The sequence below is a fragment of the Triticum aestivum genome, chromosome 5A, assembly GCF_018294505.1.
Source record: "Triticum aestivum cultivar Chinese Spring chromosome 5A, IWGSC CS RefSeq v2.1, whole genome shotgun sequence".
Lineage (NCBI taxonomy): Eukaryota > Viridiplantae > Streptophyta > Magnoliopsida > Poales > Poaceae > Triticum > Triticum aestivum.
The window spans coordinates 220,063,191-220,075,850 of NC_057806.1; positions in this window are offsets into that span (position 1 = coordinate 220,063,191).

Here is a 12,660-nt window from a genome sequence, read left to right on the forward strand (position 1 = left end):
CACTCTTCGAACACTTCTCCGGATGCAAGTCTTCCCCGAGTCAGTTCACATCATCACCGAGACCATGAAGATCATCAAGCTCCACAAAACACATTTCATGGCAATGGTTTACAAGACCGCCTTTGGGAACATGAATGACATCGTCGCTAAGCACATGATCCCATGGAACACGAGCAAGCTCCAATACGCCAAGACAAAGAAAACCAAGATGGTGATGCCCTCCTACAAGAGAAACAACGTCCTGAGGAACAAGCTCTTGAAGCCCAACGTGCTCTATGTGAAGCTACTCACGCCGTGTGTGAACAAGAAGAGGCCCTCTGACAAGAGCAACAAGAAGAAGCCGCAAGCCTTAAGAGCACCAAGAAATGAGGAACCGTGCAAGAATTCCATGACCTCAACGTTAGGCTAATCAAGCGGAGCACGAGGAGCAAGCAGTTGAAGACCCTCCACCATGACAAGAGCACCATCGCCATCAGCCCTAACACAATGAAGAGCAATGCTTAGGGAAGCTCAAGTTCAACATGCCTAAGTTCTCCAGAAGCAACCATCTCGAAGACTATTGATACGTCTTTGTCGTATCTACTTTTCCAAACACTTTTGCTCTTATTTTGGACTCTAATTTGCATGGTTTGAATGAAACTAACCTGGACTGACATTGTTTTTGGCAGAACTACCATGGTGTTGTTTTTGTGCAAAAATAAAAGTTCTCGAAATTGGACGAAACTTTTTGGAGATTTTTTATGGAATATAAAAAATACTGGAGCCAAGACCAAGAGGAGGGGAGCCACCAGTGGCCCACATGCCTACATTACATTATTGAATTGGAGCTAGTTTTGTGTCGCCCTAGGTTATGACTATTACATGATGAATGTTCCAACATAACCACCGATCCAATGCCTACAAGCTTTTCACATATTGATCTTTGCTAAGTTACTACTGTTGCTACTACTATCACAATTGCTACAAAACTATTGCCGCTACCATTACTGTTAGTATTGTTGCTATTGCTATCAAACTACCATATTACTGTGCTACTGATCACTTTGCTGCAGGTATTTAGTCTCCAACTGTGGTTGAATTGACAACTCAACTGCTAATACTTGCAAATATTCTTGGTTCCCCTTGTGTCGAATCAATAATTTTGGGTTGAATACTCTATCCTCGAAAACTGTTGTGATCTGCTATACTTGTGGGTTATCAAGACCTTTTTCTGGCACCATTGCCGGGGAGCATAACTTTATTTGCTGAGTCACTTGGGATTCATATCGGTTGATCGCTACAAAGAATCTTAAGGATGATAGAACCAAGATCGCCCCCTCTAGGACGAGGGGAGGTAAGGAACTGCTATCTAGCTCTGCACTTGATTCACCTTCTATTTTAAGTAATCTCGCGACACCACCACCTGCTATTAATTTTGATATGTCACAAGTAATTGATGATGCTACTTCTGCTATAAATGATGCTATTGATGATGATAGTACTTTACTTGATGAAACTATGCCACTAGGTGAATTTCTTGATGAATAACTTGCTAAAGGTAGAGAATTTGAGAATGTTGAAACTGATGACATTACTAAAACTGATGAAGTTACTAAAACTAAAAATTATGAAACGCCTATTCGACCTAGCTCTCCTAGATATGAATTCTCTAAGATACCTGAGGGTTATGTTATGGATGGACAGGTAGCTAGGGATTTTCTTGCTTGTAAGGATAGAGATGATCTTAAGAAATTACTATGCAAGCTGAAAGAAAAATCTTTGAATACTAGAATGAAATATGATCCTAAGTTTGCTACTTCACCTATCTTTATTACTGATAAGGATTGTTGATAGAGGCGAGGGTCCCGATCTTTCAATGATATGGTGGCTATCGTTTTGGAGGAAGTCGACTTTGACGATCCGACTACGAACGTGCGAGGACGTCGCGCCTTAAGAATCGCTAAACCAACTCCAAGAGGTTATTGACCACACCGGAGCACGATCAACCTGACCACGAAGGTCTGTTTCCTACAGGAAAATGAAGAACAAGCAAGAAACTAAGATTGCAATCTGGATATTGTGAATATAAGAGGAAAGCTTTATTGATCAAGGTGGGGTTCTATGACGTCTTGGTCTGGTCGTTGGACACAAACGAAGTACACGAAGTTGCAGCTATGGCTAACTTTTAGTCTAAACAAAACACAAAGTCTAAACGATGCCCTAAGGGTTGTATATATGGAGGAAGAGGGGGGAATTTCGTGGCCCTTGGAGGAGGGGTCCGAAACCAACCCTAACTCTTGTTTCCCCACACATACGGACTCTAAAAATAGTCTATACTTAAGTATTTCGAAAATACATGGGCCTGGCCCAATAATAAGGTGATGCAGCACCTAGAATAGCCTCTGGGCGAAATTTATGAAGTGGCATCTTGTATATTTCGTCCAAGGCTTCATGCATTCCTTAGGGTGGCTTCAAAGTCCTGAAATCATCACTTGTAACTCCGTTCTGGATCCCCTTGCGCATGCCATCATCTCCATGCTTGGTCTTGCTCCAGTGTTCATCCCTCTTATCCATGCCAGGCCCTTCATTTGTAAGCAAAACAAATGTATCCAATTTAGGTAGCATCATATTCTCAGGAACACCAGAATCATTACCAAGAAACGGAAGTACCTGATAATTTAATTGGCGTGCGTGAGCTCTAGTAATTGGTCCAGTATGTATAGATGTTGGGGAACGTAGTAATTTCAAAAAAAATCCTACGCACACGCAAGATCATGGTGATGCATAGCAACGAGAGGGGAGAGTGTGATCTATGTACCCTTGTAGATCGACAACGGAAGCGTTAGCACAACGTGGTTGATGTAGTCGTACGTCTTCATGGCCCGACCGATCAAGCACCGAAACTACGGCACCTCCGAGTTCTAGCACACGTTCAGCTCGATGACGATCCCCGGACTCCGATCCAGCAAAGTGTTGGGGAAGAGTTCCGTCAGCACGACGGCGTGGTGACGATCTTGATGTTCTACCGTCGCAGGGCTTCGCCTAAGCATCGCTACAATATTATCGAGGACTATGGTGGAAGGTGGCACCGCACACGGCTAAGAATATGATCACGTGGATCAACTTGTGTGTCTAGGGGTTCTCCCTGCCTCCGTATATAAAGGATCAAAGGGGGGGTGCGGCCGTCCAGGAGAGGGCGTGCCAGGAGGAGTCCTACTCCCTCCGGGAGTAGGATTCCCCCCCCCTTTCCTAGTTGGAATAGGATTCGGGAGGGGGGAAAGAGGAGAGAGAGAAGGATGGGGGGCACCGGCCCCCTCTCCTTGTCCTATTCGGACTAGGGGGGGAGGGGCGCGCGGCCCAGCCCTGGCCACCTCTCCTCTCTTCCACTAAGGCCCACTAAGGCCCATATACCTCCCGGGGGGTTCCGGTAACCTCCCGGTACTCCGGTAAAATCCCGATTTCACCCGGAACACTTCCGATATCCAAATATAGGCTTCCAATATATCAATCTTTATGTCTAGACCATTTTGAGACTCCTCGTCATGTCCGTGATCACATCCGGGACTCCGAACAAACTTCGGTACATAAAAATGCATAAACTCATAATATAACTGTCATCAAAACCTTAAGCGTGCGGACCCCACGGGTTCGAGAAAATGTAGACATGACCGAGACATGTCTCCGGTGAATAACCAATAGCGGAACCTGGATGCTCATATTGGCTCCTACATATTCTACGAAGATCTTTTATCGGTCAGACCGCATAACAACATACGTTGTTCCCTTTGTCATCGGTATGTTACTTGCCCGAGATTCGATCGTCGGTATCTCAATACCTAGTTCAATCTCGTTACCGGCAAGTATCTTTACTCGTTCCATAATGCATCATCTCACAACTAACTCATTAGTTGCAATGCTTGCAAGGCTTATGTGATGTGCATTACCGAGAGGGCCCAGAGATACCTCTCCGACAATCGGAGTGACAAATCCTAATCTCGAAATACGCCAACCCAACATGTACCTTTGGAGACACCTGTAGAGCACCTTTATAATCACCCAGTTACGTTGTGACGTTTGGTAGCACACAAAGTGTTCCTCCGGCAAACGGGAGTTGCATAATCTCATAGTCATAGGAACATGTATAAGTCATGAAGAAAGCAATAGCAACATACTAAACGATCGGGTGCTAAGCTAATGGAATGGGTCATGTCAATTAGATCATTCACCTAATGATGTGACCCCGTTAATTGGATAACAACTCTTTGTCCATGGTTAGGAAACATAACCATCTTTGATTAACGAGCTAGTCTAGTAGAGGCATACTAGTGACACTCTGTTTGTCTATGTATTCACACATGTATTATGTTTCCGGTTAATACAATTCTAGCATGAATAATAAACATTTATCATGATATAAGGAAATAAATAATAACTTTATTATTGCCTCTAGGGCATATTTCCTTGAGTCTCCCACTTGCACTAGAGTCAATAATCTAGATTACACAGTAATGATTCTAACACCCATGGAGCCTTGGTGCTGATCATGTTTTGCTCGTGGAAGAGGCTTAGTCAACGGGTCTGCTACATTCAGATCTGTATGTATCTTGCAAATCTCTATGTCTCCCACCTGGACTAGATCCCGGATGGAATTGAAGCGTCTCTTGATGTGATTGGTTCTCTTGTGAAATCTGGATTCCTTTGCCAAGGCAATTGCACCAGTATTGTCACAAAAGATTTTCATTGGACCCGATGCGCTAGGTATGACACCTAGATCGGATATGAACTCCTTCATCTAGACTCCTTCATTCGCTGCTTCCGAAGCAGCTATGTATTCCGCTTCACACGTAGATCCCGCCACGACGCTTTGTTTAGAACTGCACCAACTGACAGCTCCACCATTTAATGTAAATACGTATCCGGTTTGCGATTTAGAATCGTCCGGATCAGTGTCAAAGCTCGCATCGACGTAACCACTTACGATTAGCTCTTTGTCACCTCCATAAATGAGAAACATATCCTTAGTCCTTTTCAGGTATTTTAGGATGTTCTTGACCGCTGTCAGTGATCCACTCCTGGATTACTTTGGTACCTCCCTGCTAGACTTATAGCAAGGCACACATCAGGTCTGGTACACAGCATTGCATACATGATAGAGCCTATGGCTGAAGCATAGGGAACATCTTTCATTTTCTCTCTATCTTCTGCAGTGGTCGGGCATTGAGTCTGACTCAACTTCACACCTTGTAACACAAGCAAGAACCCTTTCTTTGCTTGATCCATTTTGAACTTCTTCAAAACTTTGTCAAGGTATGTGCTTTGTGAAAGTCCAATTAAGCGTCTTGATCTATCTCTATAGATCTTAATGCCTAATATGTAAGCAGCTTCACCGAGGTCTTTCATTGAAAAACTTTTATTCAAGTATCCCTTTATGCTATCCAGAAATTCTATATCATTTCCAATTAGTAATATGTCATCCACATATAATATCAGAAATGCTACAGAGCTCCCACTCACTTTCTTGTAAATACAGGCTTCTCCAAAAGTCTGTATAAAACCAAATGCTTTGATCACACTATCAAAGCGTTTATTCCAACTCCGAGAAGCTTGCACCAGTCCATAAATGGATCGCTGGAGCTTGCACACTTTGTTAGCTCCCTTTGGATCGATAAAACCTTCTGGTTGCATCATATACAACTCTTCTTCCAGAAATCCATTCAGGAATGCAGTTTTGACATCCATCTGCCAAATTTCATAATCATAAAATGCGGCAATTGCTAACATGATTCGGACAGACTTAAGCATCGCTACGGGTGAGAAGGTCTCATCATAGTCAATCCCTTGAACTTGCCGAAAACCTTTTGCGACAAGTCGAGCTTTGTAGACAGTAATATTACTGTTAGCGTCAGTCTTCTTCTTGAAGATCCATTTATTCTCAATTGCTTGCCGATCATTGGGCAAGTCAACCAAAGTCCATACTTTGTTCTCATACATGGATCCCATCTCAGATTTCATGGCTTCAAGCCATTTTGCGGAATCTGGGCTCACCATCGCTTCTTCATAGTTCGTAGGTTCATCATGATCTAGTAGCATGACTTCCAGAATAGGGTTACCGTACCACTCTGGTGCGGATCTCACTCTGGTTGATCTACGAGGTTCAGTAGTATCTTGTTCTGAAGTTTCATGATCATCATCATTAGCTTCCTCACTAATTGGTGTAGTTGTCATAGAAACAGGTTTCTGTGATGTACTACTTTCCAATAAGGGAGTAGGTACAGTTACCTCGTCAAGTTCTACTTTCCTCCCACTCACTTCTTTCGAGAGAAACTCCTTCTCCAGAAAGTTTCCGAATTTAGCAACAAAAGTCTTGCCTTTGGATCTGTGATAGAAGGTGTATCCAATAGTTTCCTTTGGATATCCTATGAAGACACATTTCTCCGATTTGGGTTCGTGCTTATCAGGTTGAAGCTTTTTCACATAAGCATCGTAGCCCCAAACTTTCAGAAACGACAACTTTGGTTTCTTGCCAAACCACAGTTCATAAGGCGTCGTCTCAGCGGATTTTGATGGTGCCCTATTTAACATGAATGCGGCCGTCTCTAGAGCGTATCCCCAAAATGATAGCGGTAAATCAGTAAGAGACATCATAGATCGTACCATATCTAGTAAAGTACGATTACGATGTTCGGACACACCATTACGCTGTGGTGTTCCGGGTGGCGTGAGTTGCGAAACTATTCCACATTGTTTGAAATGTACACCAAACTCGTAACTCAAATATTCTCCTCCACGATCAGATCGTAGGAATTTTATTTTTTTGTTACGGTGATTTTCAACTTCACTCTGAAATTCTTTGAACTTTTCAAACGTTTCAGACTTGTGTTTCATTAAGTAGATATACCCATATCTGCTTAAGTCATCTGTGAAGGTGAGAAAATAACGATATCCGCCACGAGCCTCAACATTCATCGGACCACATACATCTGTATGTATGATTTCTAACAAATCTGTTGCTCTCTTCATAGTACCGGACAACGGTGTTTTTGTCATCTTACCAATAAGGCACGGTTCGCAAGTACCAAGTGATTCATAATCAAGTGGTTCCAAAAGCCCATCAGTATGGAGTTTCTTCATGCGCTTTATACCGATATGACCTAAACGGCAGTGCCACAAATAAGTTGCACTATCATTATCAACTCTGCATCTTTTGGTTTCAACACTATGAATATGTGTGTCACTACTATCGAGATTTAATAAAAATAGAGCACTCTTTAAGGGTGCATGACCATAAAAGATATTACTCATGTAAATAGAACAACCATTATTCTCTGATTTAAATGAATAACCGTCTCGCATCAAACAAGATCCAGATATAATGTTCATGCTTAACGCTGGCACCAAATAACAATTATTTAGGTCTAATATTAATCCCGAAGGTAGATGTAGAGGTAGCGTGCCGACTGGGATCACATCGACTTTGGAACCATTTCCCACGCGCATCGTCACCTCGTCCTTAGCCAATCTGCGCTTAATCCATAGTCCCTGTTTCGAGTTGCAAATATTAGCAACAGAACCAGTATCAAATACCCAGGTGCTACTGCGAGCATTAGTAAGGTACACATCAATAACATGTATATCACATATACCTTTGTTCACCTTGCCATCCTTCTTATCCGCCAAATACTTGAGGCAGTTCGCTTCCAGTGACCAGTCTGCTTGCAGTAGAAGCACTCAGTTTCAGGCTTAGGTCCAGGTTTAGGTTTCTTCTCTTGAGCATCAACTTGCTTGCTGTTCTTTTTGAAGTTCCCCTTCTTCTTCCCTTTGCCTTTTTTCTTGAAACTAGTGGTCTTGTTGACCATCAACATTTGATGCTCCTTTTTGATTTCTACCTTCGCAGCTTTCAGCATTGCGAAGAGCTCGGGGATAGTCTTATTCATCCCTTGCATATTATAGTTCATCACGAAGCTCTTGTAGCTTGGTGGCAGTGATTGGAGAATTCTGTCAATGATGCAATCATCTGGAAGATTAACTCCCAATTGAATCAAGTGATTATTATACCCAGACATTTTGAGTATATGCTCACTGACAGAACTGTTCTCCTCCATCTTGCAGCTATAGAACTTATTGGAGACTTCATATCTCTCAGTCCGGGCATTTACTTGAAATATTAACTTCAACTCCTGGAACATCTCATATGCTCCATGACGTTCAAAACGTTGTTGAAATCCCAATTCTAAGCCGTAAAGCATGGCACACTGAACTATCGAGTAGTCATCAGCTTTGCTCTGCCAGATGTTCATAACATCTGGTGTTGCTCCAGCAGCAGGCCTGGCACCCAGCGGTGCTTCCAGGACGTAATTCTTCTGTGCAGCAATGAGGATAATCCTCAAGTTACGGACCCAGTCCGTGTAATTGCTACCATCATCTTTCAACTTTGCTTTCTCAAGGAACACATTAAAATTCAACGGAACAACAGCACGGGCCATCTATCTACAATCAAACATGAATAAGCAAGATACTATCAGGTACTAAGTTCATGATAAATTTAGGTTCAATTAATCATATTACTTAAAGAACTCCCACTTAGATAGACATCCCTCTAGTCCTCTAAGTGATTACGTGATCCAAATCAACTAAACCATGTCCGATCATCACGTGAGATGGAGTAGTTTCATTGGTGAACATCGCTATGTTGATCATATCTACTATATGATTCACGCTCGACCTTTCGGTCTCCGTGTTCTGAGGCCATATCTGTATATGCTTGGCTCGTCAAGTATAACCTGAGTATTCCGCGTGTGCAACTGTTTTGCACCCGTTGTATTTGAACGTAGAGCCTATCACACCCGATCATCACGTGGTGTCTCAGCACAAAGAACTTTCGCAACGGTGCATACTCAGGGAGAACACTTCTTGATAATTAGTGAGAAATCATCTTATAATGCTACCGTCAATCAAAGCAAGATAAGATGCATAAAAGATAAACATCACATGCAATCAATATAAGTGATATGATATGGCCATCATCATCTTGTGCTTGTGATCTCCATCTTCGAAGCACCGTCGTGATCACCATCGTCACCGGCGCGACACCTTGATCTCCATCGCAGCATCGTTGTCGTCTCGCCAATCTTATGCTTCCACGACTATCGCTACCGCTTAGTGATAAAGTAAAGCATTACAGCGCGATTGCATTGCATACAATAAAGCGACAACCATATGGCTCCTGCCAGTTGCCGATAACTCGGTTACAAAACATGATCATCTCATACAATAAAGTTTAGCATCATGTCTTGACCATATCACATCACAACATGCCCTGCAAAAACAAGTTAGACATCCTCTACTTTGTTGTTGCATGTTTTACGTGGCTGCTACGGGCTTAAGCAAGAACCAATCTTACCTACGCATCAAAACCACAATGATAGTTTGTCAAGTTGGTGCTGTTTTAACCTTCGCAAGGACCGGGCATAGCCACACTCGGTTCAACTAAAGTTGGAGAAACTGTCACCCGCTAGCCACCTTTGTGCAAAGCACGTCGGGAGAACCGGTCTCGCGTAAGCGTACGCGTAATGTCGGTCCGGGCCGCTTGGTCCAAAAATACCGCCGAACCAAAGTATGACATGCTGGTAAGCAGTATGACTTATATCGCCCACAACTCACTTGTGTTCTACTCGTTCATATAACATCAACATATAAAACCTAGGCTCTGATACCACTATTGCGGAACGTAGTAATTTCAAAAAAAATTCCTACGCACACGCAAGATCATGGTGATGCATAGCAACGACAGGGGAGAGTGTGATCTACATACCCTTGTAGATCGACAATGGAAGCGTTAGCACAACGTGGTTGATGTAGTCGTGCGTCTTCACGGCCCGACCGATCAAGCACCGAAACTACGGCACCTCCGAGTTCTAGCACACGTTCAGCTCGATGACGATCCCCGGACTCCGATCCAGCAAAGTGTCAGGGAAGAGTTCCGTCAACACGACGGCGTGGTGACGATCTTGATGTTCTACCATCGCAGGGCTTCGCCTAAGCACCGCTACAATATTATCGAGGACTATGGTGGAAGGTGGCACCGCACACGGCTAAGAATATGATCACGTGGATCAACTTGTGTGTCTAGGGGTGCTCCCTACCTCCGTATATAAAGGATCAAAGGGGGGGTGCGGCCGGCCAGGAGAGGGCGCGCCAGGAGGAGTCCTACTCCCTCTGGGAGTAGGATTCCCCCCCTTTCCTAGTTGGAATAGGATTCGGGAGGGGGGAAAGAGGAGAGAGAGAAGGAAGGGGGGCGCCGGCCCCCTCTCCTTGTCCTATTCGGACTAGGGGGGAGGGGCGCGCGGCCCAGCCCTGGCCACCTCTCCTCTCTTCCACTAAGGCCCATATACCTCCCGGGGGGTTTCGGTAACCTCCCGGTACTCCGGTAAAATCCCGATTTCACCCGGAACACTTCCGATATCCAAATATAGGCTTCCAATATATCAATCTTTATGTCTCGACCATTTCGAGAGTCCTCGTCATGTTCGTGATCACATCCGGGACTCCGAACAAACTTCGGTACATCAAAATGCATAAACTCATAATATAACTGTCATCAAAACCTTAAGCGTGCGGACCCTACGGGTTCGAGAACAATGTAGACATGACCGAGACATGTCTCCGGTCAATAACCAATAGCGGAACCTGGATGCTCATATTGGCTCCTACATATTCTACGAAGATCTTTTATCGGTCAGACCGCATAACAACATACGTTGTTCCCTTTGTCATCGGTATGTTACTTGCCCGAGATTCGATTGTCGGTATCTCAATACCTAGTTCAATCTCGTTACCGGCAAGTCTCTTTACTCGTTCCGTAATGCATCATCTCACAACTAACTCATTAGTTGCAATGCTTGCAAGGCTTATGTGATGTGCATTATCGAGAGGGCCCAGAGATACCTCTTTGACAAACGGAGTGACAAATCCTAATCTCGAAATACGCCAACCCAACATGTACCTTTGGAGACACCTATAGAGCACCTTTATAATCACCCAGTTACGTTGTGACGTTTGGTAGCACACAAAGTGTTCCTCCGGCAAACGGGAGTTGCATAATCTCATAGTCATAGGAACATGTATAAGTCATGAAGAAAGCAATAGCAACATACTAAACGATCGGGTGCTAAGCTAATGGAATGGGTCATGTCAATCAGATCATTCACCTAATGATGTGATCCCGTTAATTAAATAACAAATCTTTGTCCATGGTTAGGAAACATAACCATCTTTGATTAACGAGCTAGTCTAGTAGAGGCATACTAGTGACACTCTGTTTGTCTATGTATTCACACATGTATTATGTTTCCGGTTAATACAATTCTAGCATGAATAATAAACATTTATCATGATATAAGGAAATAAATAATAACTTTATTATTGCCTCTAGGGCATATTTCCTTCAGTAGAAGCAGGGGCTATGGGTGTAACAATGGTATTGATGTCCTCATCATCCTCCCCTTCTTGAAATGAAGTCGTCATCGACGAAAGCTCATCTTCCTCACCCAAATAAGGCTTCAAATCTGCAATGTTAAAAGTGGGACTAACCCCAAAATCTGCAGGCAGCTCATGTTTATATGCATTATCATTTATTTTCTCTAACACCTTGAAAGGACCATCAGCACGTGGCATTAGCTTTGATTTGCGCAAATTAGGAAATCTATCCTTATGCAAATGTAACCAAACAAGATCTCCAGGGGCAAACACAACATGTTTTCTACTCTTATCTCCAGCAAGTTTATATTTAGCATTCATACGCTCAATGTTTTCCTTAGTTAACTCATGCATTTTTAAAATCAATTCAGCACGTTTTTAGCATCAAAATTAACCTTCTCCGAAGATGGAAGATGCAACAAATCAATAGGTGCACGAGGCAGGAAACCATACACAATTTCAAAAGGGCACATCTTAGTAGTAGAATGCAATGAACGATTATAAGCAAATTCAATATGAGGCAAACATTCTTCCCACATTTTCTTATTATTCTTCAAAATAGCCCTAAGCATAGTAGACAATGTTCTATTGACTACTTCAGTTTGTCCATCAGTTTGGGGGTGACAAGTAGTACTAAAAAGCAGTTTAGTCCCCAATTTAGCCCATAAACATCTCGAAAAGTGGCTAAGAAATTTAGTATCACGATCTGAAACAATAGTATTTGGCACACCATGCAAGCGAATAATTTCATGAAAGAACAAATCAGCAACATTAACAGCATCATCGCTTTTATGACATGGTATAAAGTGTGCCATTTTCGAGAATCTATCCACGACAACAAATATGCTATCCCTCCCCTTCTTTGTTCGAGGTAAAACTAAAACAAAGTCCATAGATATATCCTCCCAAGGAACACTAGGTACAGGCAAAGGCATATATAAACCATGAGGATTGAGTCGTGACTTAGCTTTTTGACATGTAGTGCAGCGAGCAACAAAACGCTCAACATCCCGTCTCATCTTTGGCCAAAAGAAATGTGTAGCAAGTATATCCTCCGTCTTCTTGATGCCAAAGTGTCCCATTAATCCTCCTCCATGCGCCTCCTGCAATAACAAAAGACGAACGGAGCTAGCTGGAATGCTTAGCTTGTTAGCACGAAACACAAATCCATCATTAAGAACGAACTTGTTCCAAGTTCTGCCTTCC